A 14162-nucleotide genomic window follows, 5' to 3' on the forward strand; every position below is an offset into this window, starting at 1 on the left:
CATCCTCCAAAGCAGAATATAGGCACCTCAATTGATCATTTATTGCTAACGCTGACACTACTTGTAAGGTGTTGCTTCCAACACTCAGAAGTTTCATTCCTAAAGGATGTTCTTAGGAAACAAGAGCTATCATCAAACCTTCTTTTACAGCATTTATAGGACTAGAGAATCTTTCTGACAATGTTGACTGGAATAGACTCTTTCAAATTCTGTAACTAATAGGGATAAAGTATGCGAAGTGAAAGGTTATCTGTAACTTGTATCTAAACGAGGCTGGAGTTATAGGAGCCGATGGACGTGGAAGGGAAGCAATAAGTGACAAGAGAGTGAGACAGAGTTGTAGTTGCCGGCCGCGGTGGCCGTGCGGTTCTGGCGCTGCAGTCCGGAACCGCGGGACTGCTACGGTCGCAGGTTCGAATCCTGCCTCGGGCATGGGTGTGTGTGATGTCCTTAGGTTAGTTAGGTTTAAGTAGTTCTAAGTTCTAGGGGACTTATGACCTAAGATGTTGAGTCCCATAGTGCTCAGAGCCATAGAGTTGTAGTTAACCCGTGATGATACCCGATTTCTACATTGAGCTAGCTGTGAAGGATAGGAGAAATCTGAAAGTGAATTAAAGTTCAGGGAGAAGAAATAAAAATTCTGAATTTTGCCAGAGACAGCAAAGGACTTGCAACAGCAGTTGAATGGAATGGACAGTGACTTGAGAAGGGGTTATACGATGAATATCGGCAAAAATAAAATAAGGGTAATGGAACGTGGCAGAATTAAATCAGACGACTGTGAGGCAATTCAGCTGAGAAAAGAGTTGTCCGCAGCTCTTGGTCGTGCGGTAGCGTTCTCGCTTCCCACGCCCGGGTTCGATTCCCGGCGGGGTCAGGGATTTTATCTGCCTCGTGATGACTGGGTGTTGTGTGCTGTAATTAGGTTTAAGTAGTTCTAAGTTCCAGGGGACTAATGACCATAGATGTTAAGTCCCATAGTGCTCAGAGCCATTTGAACCATTTTTTTGAGAAAAGAGACGCTAAAAGTAGCAGATGAGTTTCTCTTTTTGGGCAGCAAAAGTACTAGCGTTGGGTGAAGTAGAGAAGATGTAAAATGCCGAATGGCAACAGCGAGGTAAGAATTTCTGGAAAAGAGGAATATTTTTGTGATCTAATATAAATTTAAATGTAAAGAATTTTTGTAAGTATTTGTCTGGAGGCTTGCACAGAGTGAAACGTGGATGATAAACAGTCCGGAGAAGAATGGAAGCTATTGAAATGTGATGCTACAGAAGAATGAAGGAGATTAAATGGGAAGAGGGAATAACTAATGAAGAGGTACTGAGTTCAATCATGGAAAATAGAAGTTTACCATGCAACATAATTAAAATAAGGGATAGTTTGATAGGAAACAACCTGAGGCAACAAGAAATAGTAGATTTAGAATTTGTTTCTTTTATTCCAGTCTATGATCACAAAATTTGCCGACAGAGAGTCTTCTCCGGTCTAAGCTGAGTACCTTCAGATCTGTTTAAAACACATCGTTTGTTATATTATTATTATATTTATCATATATTTCGATCTGTAGTGACCACCTTCAGATGTGTTTAAAACATATCCTTTGTATTATATACAGGGTTATTAAAAAAGATGAATCAACTGTAAACAGCATTCATTTCACGAAATATATATATGGAAACAGAAAGCTGAAGTTTACAAACGCGAACTATAACGGTTCAATGTGGATCACCTCTTGCTGCATGTCAGACATCTAAGCTGTAGATTAACGCGGTTTCATAGTTGGCATGGGCAGTGACCGAAGTTGCTTAAAACAGTGGCTTAAATTTTTTCTAGTTGGTTGTTGAGTACAGAATAGGGAACTAAATGTCGTCTGTACTGAAATTGGCGATTCACTTCTGAACTCAAGTACGCAGAAAACGTTGAGTTGTATGGTAGCAATCTTACAACTGATGCGAACTGGACGCCTATTGGTGCGAGCACCCTAGCGGTCGTTTATGAAACTATCACCAGTGCTATAGCAGCGATAATTGAAAAAAAAAAAGAGCTTCTTTTTCCTAGCGGAGAGTAAATTAGTCATTTCCAATTTGTATTTGAAGAAATAAAAATTAATTAAATTGGATCCTTGTTTTTGAATAACCTTGTATTAGGACACGTTTTAAATAGATCCGAGGACGCTCATCATAGACCGTTAGTCGTTAGTCTGACGATAATTTTTGCGATAATAGACCGGAATAAAAGAAAAACCAATTCTGCACATCGTAGCTCACTGGTTTTTCTCGCGATTATTTCGCGGATTGTGAAGATACAGGGTGTTTCAAAAATGACCGGTGTATTTGAAACGGCAATAAAAACTAAACGAGCAGCGATAGAAATACACCGTTTGTTGCAATATGCTTGGGACATCAGTACATTTTCAGGCAGACAAACTTTCGAAATTACAGTAGTTACAATTTTCAACAACAGATGGCGCTGCGGTCTGGGAACCTCTATAGTACGATATTTTCCACATATCCACCATGCGTAGCAATAATATGGCGTAGTCTCTGAATGAAATTACCCGAAACCTTTGACAACGTGTCTGGCGGAATGGCTTCACATGCAGATGAGATGTACTGCTTCAGCTGTTCAATTGTTTCTGGATTCTGGCGGTACACCTGGTCTTTCAAGTGTCCCCACAGAAAGAAGTCACAGGGGTTCATGTCTGGCGAATAGGGAGGCCAATCCACGCCGCCTCCTGTATGTTTCGGATAGCCCAAAGCAATCACACGATCATCGAAATATTCATTCAGGAAATTAAAGACGTCGGCCGTGCGATGTGGCCGGGCACCATCTTGCATAAACCACGAGGTGTTTGCAGTGTCGTCTAAGGCAGTTTCTACCGCCACAAATTCACGAAGAATGTCCAGATAGCGTGATGCAATAATCGTTTCGGATCTGAAAAATGGGCCAATGATTCCTTAGGAAGAAATGGCGGCCCAGACCAGTACTTTTTGAGGATGCAGGGACGATGGGACTGCAACATGGGGCTTTTCGGTTCCCCATATGCGCCAGTTCTGTTTATTGACGAAGCCGTCCAGGTAAAAATAAGCTTCGTCAGTAAACCAAATGCTGCCCACATGCATATCGCCGTCATCAATCCTGTGCACTATATCGTTAGCGAATGTCTCTCGTGCAGCAATGGTAGCGGCGCTGAGGGGTTGCTGCGTTTGAATTTTGTATGGATAGAGGTGTAAACTCTGGCGCATGAGACGATACGTGGACGTTGGCGTCATTTGGACCGCAGCTGCAACACGGCGAACGGAAACCCGAGGCCGCTGTTGGATCACCTGCTGCACTAGCTGCACGTTGCCCTCTGTGGTTGCCATACGCGGTCGCCCTACCTTTCCAGCACGTTCATCCGTCACGTTCCCAGTCCGTTGAAATTTTTCAAACAGATCCTTTATTGTATCGCTTTTCGGTCCTTTGGTTACATTAAACCTCCGTTGAAAACTTCGTCTTGTTGCAACAACATTGTGTTCTAGGCGGTGGAATTCCAACACCAGAAAAATCCTCTATTCTAAGGAATAAACCATGTTGTCTACAGCACACCTGCACGTTGTGAACAGCACACGCTTACAGCAGAAAGACGACGTACAGAATGGCGCACCCACAGACTGTGTTGTCTTCTATATCTTTCACATCACTTGCAGCGCCATCTGTTGTTGAAAATTGTAACTACTGTAATTTCGAAAGTTTGTCCACCTGAAAACGTACTGTTGTCCCAAGCATATTGCAACAAACGGCGTATTTCTATCGCTGCTCGTTTAGTTTTTATTGCCGTTTCAAATATTTTTGAAACACCCTGTAGTAAGTTTCGTATTGGAGGGGAGTAGTAGACGGAGACCTAGCCCTGACTACATACAGTTAACAGGTTCAAATGGATGTAAGCTGCAGTTTTATTCAGAGATGAAGAGGCATCAACGGGATAGACTAGGATGTACAGCAATCTTCTGACTGAACATCACAACAGCAACAACAAAACCGCTCGGCATTCTCAGAGTCAAAACTGAGCACGGCACGGAGAACAGTATCTCAGGCTTTTGCTGAAGTCAGTCGCCAGAGTTTCGTGACGAACGGCTTCCGCCATGGAGGGTGGCAGCCCTGGCGCAGAAGACAACGGCAGCTGTGCGCAGCTGTCTTCAGTTCTCTGCTCTCCTCTCCTCTCCACTCCTTTTGATGGATGCGGCGCATCTGTCTGCTCCACTGCGGGTGCTGGCGGCGCCCTACTGTTCAGCTAAGGACTGGGAACCCTCTGTTGCTAGTAGACGCTTACCAACTATTGCTCATTTCAAGTGCTAGATTTAGCAAATTGTATTAGCTCTGTCATACGCCTCAGAAAGGGAGACATATGTCGTACCCAAAGAACACGTTTCTTTTACTACGACATCACTTCGGACATAGGCAGTGGTGAAAACCTGTAGTCCAGACGCTTCCAGGAACATAATGTAGACAAATTATCGACAATGTCATTTTCTACGTTATACTTTTCACTGTTAAATTCCACCTTCACTAGCGGCAAACAGTACAATGATTCATAATAAAAACCAAGGTGGCTCAGAAACGTTCCATTTGCTAGCATTCCCTCATTTCTCAGTTTTGGGACCTAAATATTATCTCTGGGTCTGATCTAATCGTATGGGATCTTCATATGTGAATCTTCTTTCAACTCGCAATTGGCCAATACACTAACGAAGACAAACAGAAGCTATAGCAACGTTGCATGGACTATATACACTACTGGCCATTAAAATTGCTACACCACGAAAATGACGTGCTACAGACGCGAAATTTAACCGACAGGAAGAAGATGCTGTGATACGCAAATGATTAGCTTTTCAGAGCATTCACACAAGGTTGGCGCCGGTGGCGACACCTACAATGTGCTGACATGAGGAAAGTTTCCAGCCGATTTCTCATACACAAACAGCAGTTGACCGGCGTTGCCTGGTGAAACGTTGCTGTGATGCCTAGTGTAAGGAGGAGAAATGCGTACCATCACGTTTCCGACTTTGATAAAGGTCGGATTGTAGCCTATGGCGATTGCGGCTTATCGTATCGCGACATTGCTGCTCGCGTTGGTCGAGGTCCAGTGAGTGCAGAATATGGAATCGGTGGGTTCAGGAGGGTAATACGGAACGTCGTACTGGATCCCAACGGTCTCGTATCACTAGCAGTCGATATGACAGGCATCTTATCCGCATGGCTGTAACGGATCGTGCAGCCAGGTCTCGATCCCTGAGTGAACATATGGGGACGTTTGCAAGAAGACAACCATCTACAAGAACAGTTAGACGACGTCTGCAGCAGCATGGACTATCAGCTCGGAGACCATGGCTGCGGTTACCCTTGACGCTGCATCACAGACAGGAACACCTGCGATGATGCACTCAACGGCGAACCTGGGTGAACGAATGTAAAAATGTCATTTTTTCGGATGAATCCAGGTTCTGTTTACAGCATCATGATGGTCGCATCCGTGTTTGGCGACATCGCGGTGAACGCACATTAGAAGCGCGTATTCGTCATCGCCATACTGGCATATCACCCGGCGTGATGGTATGGGGTGCCATTGGTTAACGTCTCGGTCTCCTCTTGTTCGCATTGACGGCACTTTGAACAGTGGACGCTACATTACAGACGTGTTACGACCCGTGGCTCTACCCTTCATTCGATCCCTGCGAAACCCTACATTTCAGCAGGATAATGCACGACCGCATGTTGCAAGTCCTGTACGGGCCTTTCTGGATACAGAAAATGTTCGACTGCTGCCCTGGCCAGCACATTCTTCAGATCTCTCACCAACTGAAAATGTCTGGTCAATGGTGGCCGAGCAACTGGTTTGTCACAATACGCCAGTCACTACTCTTGATGAACTGTGGTATCGAGTGGAAGCGGTACACGCCATCCAAGCTTTGTTTGACTCAATGCCCAGGCGTATCAAGGCCGTTATTACGGCCAGAGGTAGTGTTCTGGGTACTGATTTCTCAGGATCTATGCACCCAAATTGTGTGAAAATGTAATCACATGTCCGTTCTAGTATAATATATTTGTCCAATGAATACCCGTTTATCATCTGCATTTCTTCTTGGTGTAGCAATTTTAATGGCCAGTAGTGTAGTATACTGACATGAGCTGATGCACAGCTTGTTCCTCTTACTACGTATCATTGTTAAGCTAAGCCAAAACCTTTCAAAAATGGTTCAAATGGCTCTGAGCACTATGGGACTTAACATCTGTGGTCATCAGTCCCCTAGAACTGAGAACTACTTAAACCTAACTAATCTAGGGACATCACACACATCCATGCCCGAGGCGCCAAAACCTTTCTCAGAATGCAGTTAAAATACAGTTTAATTGCGGCTTCGCTAGGGTACGCACATGGTACATTAATTTCATATGGTACATAAATTTAACATATTTCTCACATATTTGTACACATATCTGACCGTATCTGTAGCGAATTTCGCCCTGCAATTTCGTTCCCACACAGCTCAATCCATGTGTTGTTATACCTTCTGAACAATGTGTCGTAAATGATATAATTTTGCAGGTACATTCAGTGGTATATGTGAATACTGTTTGCAAAAGGTGTCGCGTATACAGATAATAATAAAGTAGCAATAAGTTAAAAAAACTCATGCCTAAAGTTTTGCTGCATGAACAGCGAAAATACAGGAAGAGATGAATTTTTTCCTTTCATTATTTTATGGCGAATGTCAGAGAGGCAAAATTTCGCAACTGTTTGAAGCTATATGTTAAATTGGGAAGTAGCTAAGTACTATCATTCTGAAATACTGAGTGAACACAGTCTGGGTAATTTTCTCACCATGAGTTATACTGTCACAAATTATACAAGGTGTATCAAAAAGGGCTATCCAACTTTGGAATGATATGGAAATCAGCAGATTTATCATTTTGTAGCAAGCAACCTCAAATTTGATTCACTTAGTGTATCAATACCCCACTCCGCCATCAGGAGCGCCGGCACAGTGCAAAGTAGAAATGGCCATTTTCACTGGTGCGGAGTGTGCTCGCTGTGTGTTTTCGTTTAACGAAACAAATTCTGCAATAATGGTTCGGAGTAAGCCCGTGTGTTTGTTCCTCCCCGACCAAACTATTTAGCTGGCCTGAAAAACTGAATCTACGCTGCCGTTGCTCAAGTTACGCCCAACGCGATGCAACGAGTGTGGGAAGAAGTTGATTACTGGTGGTATGTTTTCCACATCAGAAATGGTAGTCATATCGAACCAAAGTGGCACTTGATACATTTATGTGCAACTTGAGTTTGTATGCTGCAAAATGATACACCTACCGATTCTGTAAGTTATCTCAGTAAATTTTTATATCATTCCAAAGTTGTAAGTCTTTTTTGGCTCATCCTGTATACACAAGTTCTAACTCGAATACTTGAATTGTCGTGTTAAACCTTTAACGTAAGATTATACCTTTTAACGAGTAGATTATGACTAGGGTGACCAGACGTCTGGATTAATCCGGACATGTCCTCCTTTTTAGCTCTTTGTCCGGGGTCCGGGCGGATTTTTACAGTGTCCTGCTTTTTCGCGAAGTTAAGCGTAATACAGTTAAATTTACAATTCGGCCCGTTCTAATGCTCTTTTCTTAAATGAATATTTGAAACGGTGGCTCTGTATGTTTGAGGACTTCTCGCGTTTTAGGTGGATGTCACTTAAAAATGATTTTTGCTACAGTGATGTTGAGAAAAGCCTTGTGTATTTGCAGGAGAAATGTAAAGCCTTTGAAATTGAAGATGCAAAATGTTTTGATCAGTTCTGCAATTTCAGGAAATTTCTAAAAATGAATAATGATTATCCAGAATTTAGGACTTTATCTTGTAGTAAAAAATGGACAAAGTTTTTTTGTGACAGTAAGTCAGTTGACTGTCACTCAGAGTTCCTGAAACTTGCTGAATACTTTTTCAGTATTTCAGGGCATAATGCTAATACCGAAAGAATATTTTCTCTAATTATCACCCAAGTGACTGATGAGAGGAATAGATTAAACCTTGAATCAGTGAAAGGTCTGTTAGCCGGCCAGTGTGGCCGAGCGGTTCTAGGCGCTTCAGTCTGGAACCGCCCGACCGCTACGGTCGCAGGTTCGAATCCTGCCTCGGTCATGGATGTATGTATGAAGACAGTAACTGTTCTCGAAAGAACAGAATACTGTTGGTGACCGTGCAGCTTTTCCCTGGAGTAAATGATGACTAACTGAAACCCTCAGCTGCCGACAGGTGTTGTTGATATACCTCGATGTGGACAGCTGAAAATGTGTGCCCCGACCGGGACTCGAATCCGGGATCTCCTGCTTACATGGCAGACGCTCTGTCCATCTGAGCCACCGAAGACACAGATGAATAGCGCGACTGCAGGGCCTTATCCCTTGCACGCTTCCCGTGAGACTCACATTCCAAACTGTCCACATTTCTACATATGTAATGTACCTTATAGACATTTGCCCATCCACTCATTACTCATATGTAGAATTGTGGACAGTTGGGAATGTGAGTCTCACGGGAAGCGTGCAAGGGATAAGTCCCTGCAGCCGCGCTATTTACCTGTCTCCTCGGTGGCTCAGATGGACAGAGCGTCTGCCATGTAAGCAGGAGATTCCGGGTTCGAGTCCCGGTCGGGGCACACATTTTCAGCTGTCCACATCGAGGTATATCAACAACACCTGTCGGCAGCTGAGGGTTTCAGTTAGTCATCATTTATTCTATGGATGTATGTGATGTCCTTAGGTTAGTTAGGTTTAAGTAGTTCTAAAGTTCTAGGGGACTGATGACCTCAGATGTTAAGTCCCATAGTGCTCAGAGCCATTTGGATTTTTTTGAAAGGTCTGTTGATGGTCCAAATTAATTTAAAAGTATTTTCATTTGTGTCATTTTAGAATTATCTGTTAAGTAAACCTAAACTTCTGCAAAAAATTGGTTCCTCCGAGAAGTATAAATAATTGTTAGGGAATGTATGTATGTTATGTCTATAAATAATAAACTCATTTATTAAAATTGATCGTATGTTTGATGGGGAATACTGCAGATGAGGATACCACCTGTCAACTTTGGACAAGTCACATGAAAGTAGCCAATCAGGAGTGGCGTTTAGGAAGCCATCTTTGTTAAATCTTAAAACTACGCGTAAATATAAAAACAATTGATGCCACACTGTCACCACATTCAATGTTTTTAATCTAAAATAAAAAATATTGCTCTGGGAATCACCACCTGACCACCAGTAACAATTAACTACTAGTATTACTGGTAATTCCAGGCAGTCACGTGACTTGCCCAAAGCTGACCGGTGGTAACCTCATCTGCAGTTGACCCGTTTGATGTGTCCTCTTTTTTCTTCCTTTGTCCTCCTTTTTGAAGCTGTTTGTCCTCCTTTCTACACAATTGCATCTGGTCACCCGAATTATGACAGAATTTTAAATTTTTATATTTGGTCAGTAATGATACGAAATACTGCAAATTTCTGTTAGACAGAGCTTCGTTTTGGTCGTTAGCATTATAAACAGTACACCTTGGTTTTTTGAGTTGGTGCTGGCACGATACGCCATAGCCAGTAGAAGGCTATAAATGTTGTTGTTGTTGTTGTGGTCTTCAGTCCTGAGACTGGTTTGATGCAGCTCTCCATGCTACTCTATCCTGTGCAAGCTTTTTCATCTCCCAGTACCTACTGCAACCTACATCCTTCTGAATCTGCTTAGTGTATTCATCTCTTGGTCTCCCCCTACGATTTTTACCCTCCACGCTGCCCTCCAATGCTAAATTTGTGATCCCTTGATGCCTCAGGACATGTCCTACCAACCGATCCCTTCTTCTAGTCAAGTTGTGCCACAAACTTCTCTTCTCCCCAATCCTATTCAGTACCTCCTCATTAGTTACGTGATCTACCCACCTTATCTTCAGCATTCTTCTGTAGCACCACATTTCGAAAGCTTCTATTCTCTTCTTGTCCAAACTATTTATCGTCCATGATTCACTTCCATACATGGCTACACTCCATACAAATACTTTCAGAAATGACTTCCTGACACTTAAATCTATACTCGATGTTAACAAATTTCTCTTCTTCAGAAACGATTTCCTTGCCATTGCCAGCCTACATTTTATATCCTCTCTACTTCGACCATCATCATCAGTTATTTTGCTCCCCAAGTAGCAAAACTCCTTTACTACTTTAAGTGTCTCATTTCCTAATCTAATTCCCTCAGCATCACCCGACTTAATTAGACTACATTCCATTATCCTTGTTTTGCTTTTGTTGATGTTCATCTTATATCCTCCTTTCAAGACACTGTCCATTCCATTCAACTGCTCTTCCAAGTCCTTTGCTGTCTCTGACAGAATTACAATGTCATCGGCGAACCTCAAAGTTTTTATTTCTTCTCCATGAATTTTAACACCTACTCCGAATTTTTCTTTTGTTTCCTTTACTGCTTGCTCAATATACAGATTGAACAACATCGGGGCGAGGCTACAACCCTGTCTTACTCCCTTCCCAACCAATGCTTCCCTTTCATCTCCCTCGACTCTTATAACTGCCATCTGGTTTCTGTACAAATTGTAAATAGCCTTTCGCTCCCTGTATTTTACCCCTGCCACCTTTAGAATTTGAAAGAGAGTATTCCATTCAACATTGTCAAAAGCTTTCTCTAAGTCTACAAATGCTAGAAACGTAGGTTTGCCTTTCCTTAATCTTTCTTCTAAGATAAGTCGTAAGGTCAGTATTGCCTCACGTGTTCCAGTGTTTCTACGGAATCCAAACTGATCTTCCCCGAGGTTGGCTTCTACTAGTTTTTCCATTCGTGTGTAAAGAATTCGTGTTAGTATTTTGCAGCTGTGACTTATTAAACTGATAGTTCGGTAATTTTCACATCTGTCAACACCTGCTTTCTTTGGGATTGGAATTATTATATTCTTCTTGAAGTCTGAGGGTATTTCGCCTGTTTCATACATCTTGCTCACCAGATGGTAGAGTTTTGTCAGGACTGGCTCTCCCACGGCCGTCAGTAGTTCCAATGGAATATTGTCTACTCCGGGGGCCTTGTTTCGACTCAGGTCTTTCAGTGCTCTGTCAAACTCTTCACGCAGTATCGTATCTCCCATTTCATCTTCATCTACATCCTCTTCCATTTCCATAATATTGTCCTCAAGTACATCGCCCTTGTATAGACCCTCTATATACTCCTTCCACCTTTCTGCTTTCCCTTCTTTGCTTAGAACTGGGTTTCCATCTGAGCTCTTGATATTCATACAAGTCGTTCTCTTATCTCCAAAGGTCTCTTTAATTTTCCTGTAGGCGGTATCTATCTTACCCCTAGTGAGACAGGCCTCTACATCCTTACATTTGTCCTCTAGCCATCCCTGCTTAGCCATTTTGCACTTCCTGTCGATCTCGTTTTTGAGACGTTTGTATTCCTTTTTTCCTGTTTCACTTACTGCATTTTTATATTTTCTCCTTTCATCAATTAAATTCAATATTTCTTCTGTTACCCAAGGATTTCTACTAGCCCTCGTCTTTTTACCTACTTGATCCTCTGCTGCCTTCACTACTTCATCCCTCAAAGCTACCCATTCTTCTTCTACTGTATTTATTTCCCCCATTCCTGTCAATTGCTCCCTTATGCTCTCCCTGAATCTCTGTACAACCTCTGGTTCTTTTAGTTTATCCAGGTCCCATCTCCTTAAATTCCCACCTTTTTGCAGTTTCTTCAGTTTTAATCTACAGATCATAACCAATAGATTGTGGTCAGAGTCCACATCTGCCCCTGGAAATGTCTTACAATTTAAAACCTGGTTCCTAAATCTCTGTCTTACCATTATATAATCTATCTGATACCTTTTAGTATCTCCAGGGTTCTTCCATGTATACAACCTCCTTTCATGATTCTTAAACCAAGTGTTAGTTATGATTATGTTGTGCTCTGTGCAAAATTCTACCAGGCGGCTTCCTCTTTCATTTCTCTCCCCCAATCCATATTCACCTACTATGTTTCCTTCTCTCCCTTTTCCTACACTCGAATTCCAGTCACCCATGACTATTAAATTTTCGTCTCCCTTCACAATCTGAATAATTTCTTTTATTTCATCATACATTTCTTCAATTTCTTCGTCATCTGCAGAGCTAGTTGGCATATAAACTTGTACTACTGTAGTAGGTGTGGGCTTCGAATCTATCTTGGCCACAATAATGCGTTCACTATGCTGTTTGTAGTAGCTTACCCGCCTTCCTATTTTCCTATTCATTATTAAACCTACTCCTGCATTACCCCTATTTGATTTTGTGTTTATAACCCTGTAGTCACCTGACCAGAAGTCTTGTTCCTCCTGCCACCAAACTTCACTAATTCCCACTATATCTAACTTCAACCTATCCATTTCCCTTTTTAAATTTTCTAACCTACCTGCCCGATTAAGGGATCTGACATTCCACGCTCCGATCCGTAGAACGCCAGTTTTCTTTCTCCTGATAATGACATCCTCTTGAGTAGTCCCCGCCCGGAGATCCGAATGGGGGACTATTTTACCTCCGGAATATTTTACCCAAGAGGACGCCATCCTCATGTAATCATACAGTAAAGCTGCATGCCCTCGGGAAAAATTACGGCTGTAGTTTCCCCTTGCTTTCAGCCGTTCGCAGTACCAGCACAGCAAGGCCGTTTTGGTTATTGTTACAAGGCCAGATCAGTCAATCATCCAGACTGTTGCCCTTTCAACTACTGAAAAGGCTGCTGCCCCTCTTCAGGAACCACACGTTTGTCTGGCCTCTGAACAGATACCCCTCCGTTGTGGTTGCACCTACGGTACGGCTATCTGTATCGCTGAGGCACGCAAGCCTCCCCACCAACGGCAAGGTCCATGGTTCATTGGGGGGGGGGGGGGGGGGCTATAAATAGTGTGGATCAATTCGATGCGAACTTAAGAAAAAGCTGTGACTTGCATTATTCGCAAGCGCGAAACGTGTGGCGATGATGGTAATCATGTCCATTATAATTATCCGGGCTGTTATGCCGTGGTCGGTTGATGAATTCTGTGTCGATTCCCAACGTTTCGTCTCCGACTGCGGGAGACATCTTCAAGGGGGTCCGTAGCTCAATGGAAGGTCCAACACACCCACTGGCTCGCTACTGACTGCCGCTAAATTCCGTGTCCGCGCGCTCCCACGCCGCGGCGTGACGTCACGTGTTTTGAAAACGTCAGTGCAATTGGCCGCTGTCCGTCGCCGTCAATCGCCGTTGCCATCACCCAGTAGTGCGCGGGTGGTACACATCTTCTTTAACACCGGCATCCATATGCCGTTTAATTTCACACCCTCCTCCTTACGGTTGAAATTATTTGGGTGTTTAGCGATTTCGATTGCCTCCCTGTAGAGCCTTTCGTAATATCCGCTTGTGGCCGCTAGTACTTGCGTCTCCTCGAAACGAATATTGTGATTCCCTGGCTGGAAAGCATGCTCCGCAACAGCTGATCGTTCCGTTTCTCCTCTTCTGCAATTTCCCTTATGCTCTTCCAAACGTTTAGAAACAGTTCTTTGATGATGGTAATACACTCCCCTACCTCTCCGCGTACACAGCTTTCTGAGAGCCAATCGGCCCCCTTGCGAACTAAAAGACTCCGTATGCACTGCGTCATCAGAGCGCCGACGGTGTCAACTCGGGCGGCGACAATGCGCCCCAGGTTGTGCGCTTTCAGCGAGGAACAAAGGCGGGAGCCGCCACACTGTGCCTATTGGGCGACGAGGGAGCGCGACGACGAGACAGGGGCGAGCGGGCGCGGACAAAAGGGCCGAACGCGCCGCCGCGGGTTCGTTAGACGCCTCTCTGAAAGACGTCGGCCCCCGCCACGTAATGAAACTTGGCCATTCGCGCCGCCCTCCGCGCCATTAACGTTATTTCCATGTGTGGAGCGCGGAGACAACAACCGCGCCGGGCGCCAGTGCCACCCTCCCAGAACTCACCTTGGGCTCCGGCCCTCTCGCCTCCGAGCCGGCGCGCCGTGAAGGGCTGCAGCGGGACTCCGCTGGGCGGAGTGGCTCAGGTGACAAAAGTCTGGGGAGAGCGATATGCCCACATACAGATGGCGCTAGTATCGCGTACACAAG

The 14162-nt window shown here is 43.9% G+C and overlaps 1 protein-coding gene and 1 non-coding gene across 2 annotated transcripts in view; one reads left to right on the plus strand and one right to left on the minus strand.

Annotated features, from left to right (window-relative positions):
• The window catches only part of LOC126475086 (low-density lipoprotein receptor-related protein 4), a 633185-nt gene that overhangs the window by 502655 nt on the left and 116368 nt on the right, over nt 1-14162 (minus strand). The window lies entirely within an intron of this gene.
• Nucleotides 8620-8693, plus strand: Trnat-ugu (transfer RNA threonine (anticodon UGU)). The gene has a single exon. It is a non-coding gene; the product is annotated as a tRNA-Thr (tRNA).

This window comes from Schistocerca serialis, chromosome 4 (genome assembly GCF_023864345.2).
Source record: "Schistocerca serialis cubense isolate TAMUIC-IGC-003099 chromosome 4, iqSchSeri2.2, whole genome shotgun sequence".
In the NCBI taxonomy this organism is placed as follows: Eukaryota; Metazoa; Arthropoda; class Insecta; order Orthoptera; family Acrididae; genus Schistocerca; species Schistocerca serialis.